At 42.7% G+C, this 7,813-nt stretch overlaps 1 protein-coding gene and 1 long non-coding RNA gene across 3 annotated transcripts in view; one reads left to right on the forward strand and one right to left on the reverse strand.

The window, feature by feature from the left end:
* AFAP1L1 (actin filament associated protein 1 like 1) overlaps nt 1-7,813 on the forward strand; it is a 57,742-nt gene that overhangs the window by 2,038 nt on the left and 47,891 nt on the right. The window lies entirely within an intron of this gene.
* The window catches only part of LOC112475219, a 57,775-nt gene continuing 50,558 nt past the window's right edge, over nt 597-7,813 (reverse strand). Inside the window, exon 3 of the long non-coding RNA XR_003044603.1 lies at nt 597-710. This is a non-coding gene — a long non-coding RNA (uncharacterized LOC112475219). The remainder of the gene's footprint in view (nt 711-7,813) is intronic.

A 7,813-nucleotide genomic window follows, 5' to 3' on the forward strand; every position in this document is an offset into this window, starting at 1 on the left:
AATCCTCACATTACTAAATAAATACATATTACTAAATCCTCACACCAAAGCAGTTCTTTGTGATTGGCACGAGCTTTCTGAAAATGTGAGTGGGGCACACAGGACCAGGTTATCTGTCTAGATCCTTAGTTGTAGTTGTCTCCTGTGATAAATTATTGCAAACACTTTATAAATTAGCACAAACATGACTAAATTATTAATTAGAATGCAAAATCTGTATGTTTCTAAAATAAAACATGACACAAAAAATCATTCCCGCACACCTTTCTCATGCCCCTGTGCCCAGGTCCCAGGTGGGTGTGTGCACACTCTCCTGTTGTCCAGCAGCTTTCAGAAGTGCGGGTCTTGTGAAAGCATGTTTAGGTATATAACAGTAACAACTGAACTCATCAAGCTCTTACCACATGCCAGGCACCATGCTTAGCTTTTCACACGGCTTCTCTTGGAACAAGTGATGGGATGGGAACTATGAGCGGGTACTATCATTAATCCACACCCCACAAGAAAGCGGCTTGGCAGGTGTATTAGGTATATTTGCCATAACAAAATACCATAGGCTGGATGGCTTAAAAAGCAAAAATTTATTTTCTCACAGTTCAAGAGGCTAGAAGTACAAAATCAAGGTACCATCAGGGTTGGTGTCTGGAGAGACCTTTCTTCTGAGCTTGTAGATAGCTGCCTTCTCGCTGTGTCCTCACATGTCTTCTCCTCTGTGCACACATGAAGAGAGAGATCTCTGGTATCTCTTCCTGTTATTAAAAAGACACCAGACCTAGGGGTTTAGGGCCCCACCCTTAGGACCTCATTGACCCTGAAATACCTCCCTAAAGGCCCTGTCTCCAATGCAGTCACATTGGGGGTTAGGGTTTCAACATATGAATGGGGGTGGAGAGTGGATACAATTCAGTCCCTAACATCAGGGTTAGGTCACCGACATTAACTTGCACAGTCATGCACTGTGAGAGAAGTGGAACCGGGTCAGAACTAAAGTCCTGATCTTAATCTTGCTTCTTACTGCCTCTGTGGTGGCAGGTGACCTGCCCAAGCCCTATATCAGGGCTTGGACTCCAAAGCCTGGGGGGGCTTCCATCGCACCGCAGCTGTGCTGTTCAGATCTTCAGTAGCAATTTCAGCATCAAAGTCAACTGACTGGAGAATGGAAACAAACCTAGGAAGTAGGATTTCTCTTCTAACAGGATATGTGTCTTCCCGTGAGTAAAGCAGAATTCATATGATGTAGTAACAGACTTAGAAACCACTTATATTATAATGAAATTCCTTCTAGCAGCATTTCCCAATTCGTGAATATCATACAAAGAGAATCGGCCATTGGTGAAGGTAACCAATGACTAATAACCACCTTCTACAGGACCAGTAATTAACTATCCTCATATAAAGATAAAATATTAATACTTGATAACATCTATTTCTTGGGATTGTTGTAAATAGTAAATGCATGGAAAATACTTCAAACAATGCTTAGCATGTGGGACTAATAAATGCTGGCAACTATAATAATTACAATCTTTAAAAATAAGATTCAACATAACAAAATTGCTTTATAGAACTTTGCTGGGTCCCCCAACTAGCTGGTCTGACTCTGATGACACTTTTTGAGTCCCTACTCTGCTTTAAGTACCGAGCTAGACAGCTTTTGCACAACTCAAAGATGGCCCATGTCAGAATCTTCTCTGTATCCCAGAGCCCCTTCATGATGTGTGTCTCTTGGAAATCCATCTCTGACCTTCAATAACTGGACTACTGTCCCACTGACATTTCTGAGTGACTGATAAAATACTAATACATATGTCGATGTGTCTATTTTCTCCTATTTATTCGATTTATCCGTGCCTGCTGACTGTGGCTGTGTCTTCACAATTTTGCTTTTGTGAACTTCCAGTCTTCTCAAGCCATCTTGTCTTTAAAGTCTTGGTCTACATTTTCTAAATTTTCCTAACTTTTCTCTAAATTAAATATTTTTCAATATGCCTTCTTAATGTCCAAGGTTATGTCTGATCTGCCTGACTCATATGAAGTACTGATTTCCCCAAGATGCCCTTCCTTTCCACTCTGCAACTAGTTCTTTTTCAACTAATAGAAGTCAACCCAAGATAAGAGTTTCTTCTGCTGCATTCTATATTCTTTCAGAGGTCATATTGTCTACTGGGCAACTCGAGAAACAATGCGAAGGCTCTGCTTTTCATTAAATGAAATTTTATTGTTCAAGAAATAATGGAAGAATCCATTATAACTGTGTTTTGCCTTCTGTTGGACCATATTAGGAAAGCCACAGCTTCCCTATCCATAGCCTCTACTGGCCGAGCAGTCTGCAGCTACTCCTGTAATGAGCCTGTCACCATAGCTGTGAATTCCCATACCTCTTCCCTGACATCCAAGTTCATTCTCTATTCCTTCTGTCAGTTACTGTCCTTTGGAAAGGAATACTTATCCATAGTCATCTTTTCTATCCAAACATGTTCCATGAGGACATCTTCATCAGTCTAGAGACTTAATAGAGCTGAATGGTTCAGAGAATGGACAAACTGGGGTTTGAGGTTAGACTGAACTTTCTAGCCGTATGATCTTGTAAGAATTGGGTAAATTACTTAATTTCTCTGAACTGTAGTTTCATTTCATTTGGAGTGTAATGGGGAAAGCTAGCACTTAGGAAACAATCAATAAATGAGAGACATTATATTTTTCAAATATAATTACTTGGATTTCAGCCACACTCTGCAACAGGTATATGTAGTCACATGGGGCCATGGTATTTACCCTCATTCTCTTCCCCACACAGGCTTCTACTGGTCACTGGGCACCACTTCCACTTCCTTGTACCACTCAGCCTTAGTTAGTGTTTGGCTTCACCATTTTAGTCAAGGTTTTCTCTGCCTCTCCCTCAAATATCAGTTTCAAACCCCCCTTCTCACATGGGTGAGCACTCTGCCAAGTAAGTTCCTCCCTCCCCACCTTCTGCCAAGAGCCTATCATTATTCCATTCTGATCTTTGGTTCAGAAAAACAATCCTGTTTTGGATACCATCAGTTTCTCATACCCTTCTTACCCTTTAAAAAAAAAAAAACAACTTGCAACTGAACACAAAATTAAATACACACACACACACGCGCGCACACACACACACACACGCACGCACGCACACACACACACACACACACACACCCCATCCCTAAGCATTGTCCTCCTTCCTTTCCTAGCCAAATTTCTCAAATAAATGGTCAGCACTCACAGCCTCCTGTTCCTCCGTACACACATCTTTCACTCACTGCAGCCTCCCTTCCAATCACACCTTCTGCTGAAAATCCACGCCTAAGGGTTACAGATGGCTTCCATTTTATCTAATCTTTCACATCTTCAAAGTCCCATCTCCTGGAGTTCTCTGTAGCTCTACTTTTGACCTTCTACTTTTTTCTAAATGTATTCTCCTACCTTGAAGAAATGGGGAAAATGTGGATTTTGGACTCAAATAGGTTAAACAGGTTAATAGCCACCACTCCATCCCTCTAGAAGCCTTTTCTGCCTCTCCCGTCCCCCAGTCTCACTGTTATACATGCTCATAGCCTCTGCTTCTCTTGCTCTAAGGAAGTGACCCAACTAAGTCTTGTTCCCTCAGTTGTAAAGCAGCACGAATGATACCCAGCACTGAGAGACTGAAATGTGGTAATATTTGCCCAGCACTCTGTGCCTGGGCCATGGTGAGTGCTTACTAATTGTTGTGTCCCACCTTCCCCTCTGGCCCACTTGCTTTTTCTTCTTTTATGGCTCTTACCCCTCTCTCCCCTTATCTCCCCATCATCTCAGCCCACCCTCTACACTTACTCCTGTAGAGAACCAAGCCCCTTTAGGCGGGGGACTCTCAAAAATCCATCTTCAGCCATGAGCTGGGTCCCACTCCTGCATTGCCTCCTGCCTGTGGTACATTTCCATTCAGAGGACAACTCAACCTCTGAGTGACCCAGTTCTGAACTCATCTTATTCACCACCAAATCAGATGACCCTTCCTGTTTCTCTTTTTCTGTTAATAACACAACCACGTGAGGTGCTAGTGAAGGAAATGGGGGTTTGTAAACGACACTAAATTTGACGTGGGGACATGGGATCAGTCCTGCAGAAGAGGTAATAGAAAGACTGCACAAGAAGGCTGTACAAGAGGTTAAACAGAGGCCTGTTGGGGCTCAATCTCAGAGAAGCAGTATTCAATAATAGAAGAGGAGTTGCCCAGGGACATCTTGAAGCAGAGGTTGAATGGCCACAGATCAGAGAAGCCATAGAATGGCTTCTATGGGGACCACAGCAATATATAGCTTAAGAACAACTGTCACTTAATACACAAGACGTTTCCATAGACATGACACTTTTGCAAATTACAGAGAACAGGACTTCTAGGAGTGTACACTTCAACCTAAAGCATTCATCTTTTATTTAAATATACACTGTGTCATAGATTTTAACAGGACTTATCTCTGCCTGTGGATAGAATTTAGGAAGAAGAGGGCCTGATGCAATTAAAGACAGTTATTTAAAACTAAAGATCTGATCACGCTTAAACCCTTTAGTAGTTTCCCATTTTTCTTAAAAAACAGACTACAGTACTTGTGGTGGCCCTCAAGGCCCTGCCTTGTCTGTCACCAACTTACTCTAGGTCCCTGTCTATCTCTGTGGGCGCACCTCACATTGACCTTAGTATTGTCACATGGTTAACAACTGCTCATTCTTAGCAGTCTGCCCAAACATTACTTCCTCAAGGCAATCTTTCCCTGTCTCCCAAGCTACATTTCCCTTTTAAGGTGCTCCTACCACCCTGTACTTCTCATTGGTTGCCATTATCACAGTTACAATTAATTGTGGAGTTGAATTAACTGTTAATGTGAGCTCTGTGAGGGCAAGACCCTTCTTAGCTGTTCACCACTCCATCTCCAGAACCTAGTGTAATGCTCGGCACATAGTAGGTGCTCAAAAAAAATGTCTGTTGAGATGATGAATAAATGAAAGGAAAACAAACAAACAAACAAAATTCACAGAAGTGAATGAAAGTTGGATATGGCCACTTTCAGTTCCAGCACTTCGATGATTCTCATTTTAGGAACCGAAACATAGATGTCATCATCATTCATCATTACCTTTGCCTTCATCCTTTAACAATAAGACTCTAAATCCTATTGGCTGTTATTGAAAAATATGTCATTCTTCTCCTATATCCTGTCATCTCCTCTAGGAGCTTCCTCTTTCTACTCTCACCTACTCTAGCCTGCCTTAAGAACCACTCCTAATTTTTGTCTAAAGCAGTGGTTCTCAAATCCAGCTGGGCTCAGGATCACCTCCTATGGAGTCTACTGAAAACATATATCCAGAGAGCTGATAAATGGGTCTGCATTGAGATTTGAGAATATATTTTTTGCAAAGCTCCCAGGTGAGTCTCATGTGCTCACTGTTCTAATGCACTGCTTTTATCATGACCCTTGACCCTGCTTGAACACCTTCTAGGATTCTCTGTGCTTACTCCAACACTGCCTTTCACACTTTCCAATCTACTGCCTTTCACACTATCCAACTGAGTGGGACTCTAGGGTCTGGGTCTGATACCCAAAGTAGCCTTGTGAAACATTTCATTTTATCTTTAAAAAGCCAAGCCAACTTTCTATTATAGTTCATAATATATGTGAACACACACCTGCTCCCAAAAATCTTTGTGCAGTGGACCTCCAGAGATGCACTGTGTTTATTTATCTGGGGGCTTCTCCTTCCCTACTCCACCCTGTCCTCTGCCATGGACTCCCAGGGTATGTGAACTCTAGCCTGAGAAGATGAATCTCCAAAAAATGTCCCAGCACACAGTGCCAGAGTGGAAATGGGTCTGAACATGGAAGTGGAAATCCCACATCCCAGCCCTGGCTCAGTCACATGCTTCTGCAATATGAGAATATACAGATTTATAAAGCTTTTAACTTTTAGAAGCATTTTCGCATTCGCCAGTTGTATCCATGTCAGATTAGTGTCAGGGATGTTAAGCATCGTGGCGTGCTTTGTTCTGAGACTGGCAACCTCTGGCCATCACATATGCTCTCACTCGGCAGTTATTCACTGGGGGGTCGCTATAGGCAAGAAGGAACCTGGGTAATAGGAGGGATATTCAGACAGAGAATTGACCACCAAAATTCTTTATCTGCGGACTCTTCCAGCCCTGAGTTTCTCTTCTTTGGCTTCTCTCAACTCTGGTAAAAGCCCCGTGAAGTGGACAGCTGAGACATTCTCCCTATTGGACAGATGCAAAAACTGAGGTTCAAAAAGATGACTCTGCTATTCACCCTCTCTGAAAGAGACCACTAGGCACCACCTCCCTGCGAAAACTCCCCTGCCACATCCCCTCTCTGACCACCTCTCTGACTCTGAGTTACCTCTGCCCTTCTCAGTCGTGGCTTTTAGAAGATTTTACCCCACTAACTTAAGTGCCTCCTCAATGTTCATATGAGTCCTGTGGTCAGGGGCTGTCCTTTCATCTCATTTCCAGTGTCTGACACACAGCACATGTTTAATAATAATGGCCAACAAGCGCTCATCATGACTCAGGCAGTTTACATGCATACATCGAGCCATTTAATCCTCTCAACAAGCATGAAGTTGATGCAGTTTAGCCTTCATGTCCATAAAATGTGCCATTAATTTTATAGGGGATGGAATTCCATCCAAAAATATTGCCTACAGCTCTAGGTTCAGAGTGTCTGTACAGTGTGTAGTTTCTATTTTCTAAAATCACAGCTAAGTAAGGCACGTATATAAATTATAAATATATAAACACGATTTTGTATTAAAAGTTTTTAGTTTACAGCAAAATCTGGTTCTGTGATAGGCTAATGAGTACAGTCCCCGTGGAAAAATGTTTGTGGCTCATGTCAGTGCGTGAATGCATAAACTATTTGAAGATTTTTATATATTTGTGACATTTCTCTTCCTTCAGCACTGTAGTCTCATCCCCCAAGGGAATTCAATCAGAATATTTATCGTGACTCTGTCCTCTGTTCACTTTAAAGTTATTTCCTGTTATTTATTTTCATTACGTAATTATAAATTTGATTTTAATATCCTCATTTTACAGGTGAAGAAACTGAGGGTAGAAAAGTTGATTTATTTACCCAGCCCTGCCCATCTCCAAACCTAAGTTCTTTACCGCTGCTCTCCACTGTGTCCATGCATGCTGGAGAGTTATTCCCAGATCAGGGCTTGTTAGATAAGCCATAAGGATTTACCAGGTAAAGATCTCAAGGTGGTAAAAGGAAGCTTGCCGAGAAAACAAGGGAAAGGGGGTCTGAACAATTCCAGGGGACACCCTCCATCAATGAATGATATGGCCAGGCATCTGACACGAGATTTGATTTCTTAACCTTCACACTCCTCCTCCTGAGGCCCAGGGAGTTCTCCTGTTTAGAATTCAAGAAGCTCTCATCCTCCTGGAATTAACAAAGAGGCTACCTCAGGAAGGCCCAGGCAAAGTTTCTCCTCCATCTAAAATTCCATTCAGGGAATCCTAGCCACACCCCATGTGGGAGTGGAGGTGCAGAGCCAGCCAGGCAAGATTCTTCTCCCTGTCACAGCTGTCAGGCTGCAGCAGGGGCAGAAGGTGGCACATTGCAGTCATTCCAGCTCTGGGGAATTTACCAACGGCGTGTCCCACAGGAGGCAAGCTTGGGGCTTTTTATAGCCCTCTAAGAACCTAGGGGAAAACTTATCTCCTGAGAAGGAGAAGTGGGGCACGTGAATTTTCCAGGCACCATTCCCTCAACTATGGAGCCCCAGGGAA

This window comes from Pteropus alecto, unplaced genomic scaffold (genome assembly GCF_000325575.1).
Source record: "Pteropus alecto unplaced genomic scaffold, ASM32557v1 scaffold40, whole genome shotgun sequence".
In the NCBI taxonomy this organism is placed as follows: Eukaryota; Metazoa; Chordata; class Mammalia; order Chiroptera; family Pteropodidae; genus Pteropus; species Pteropus alecto.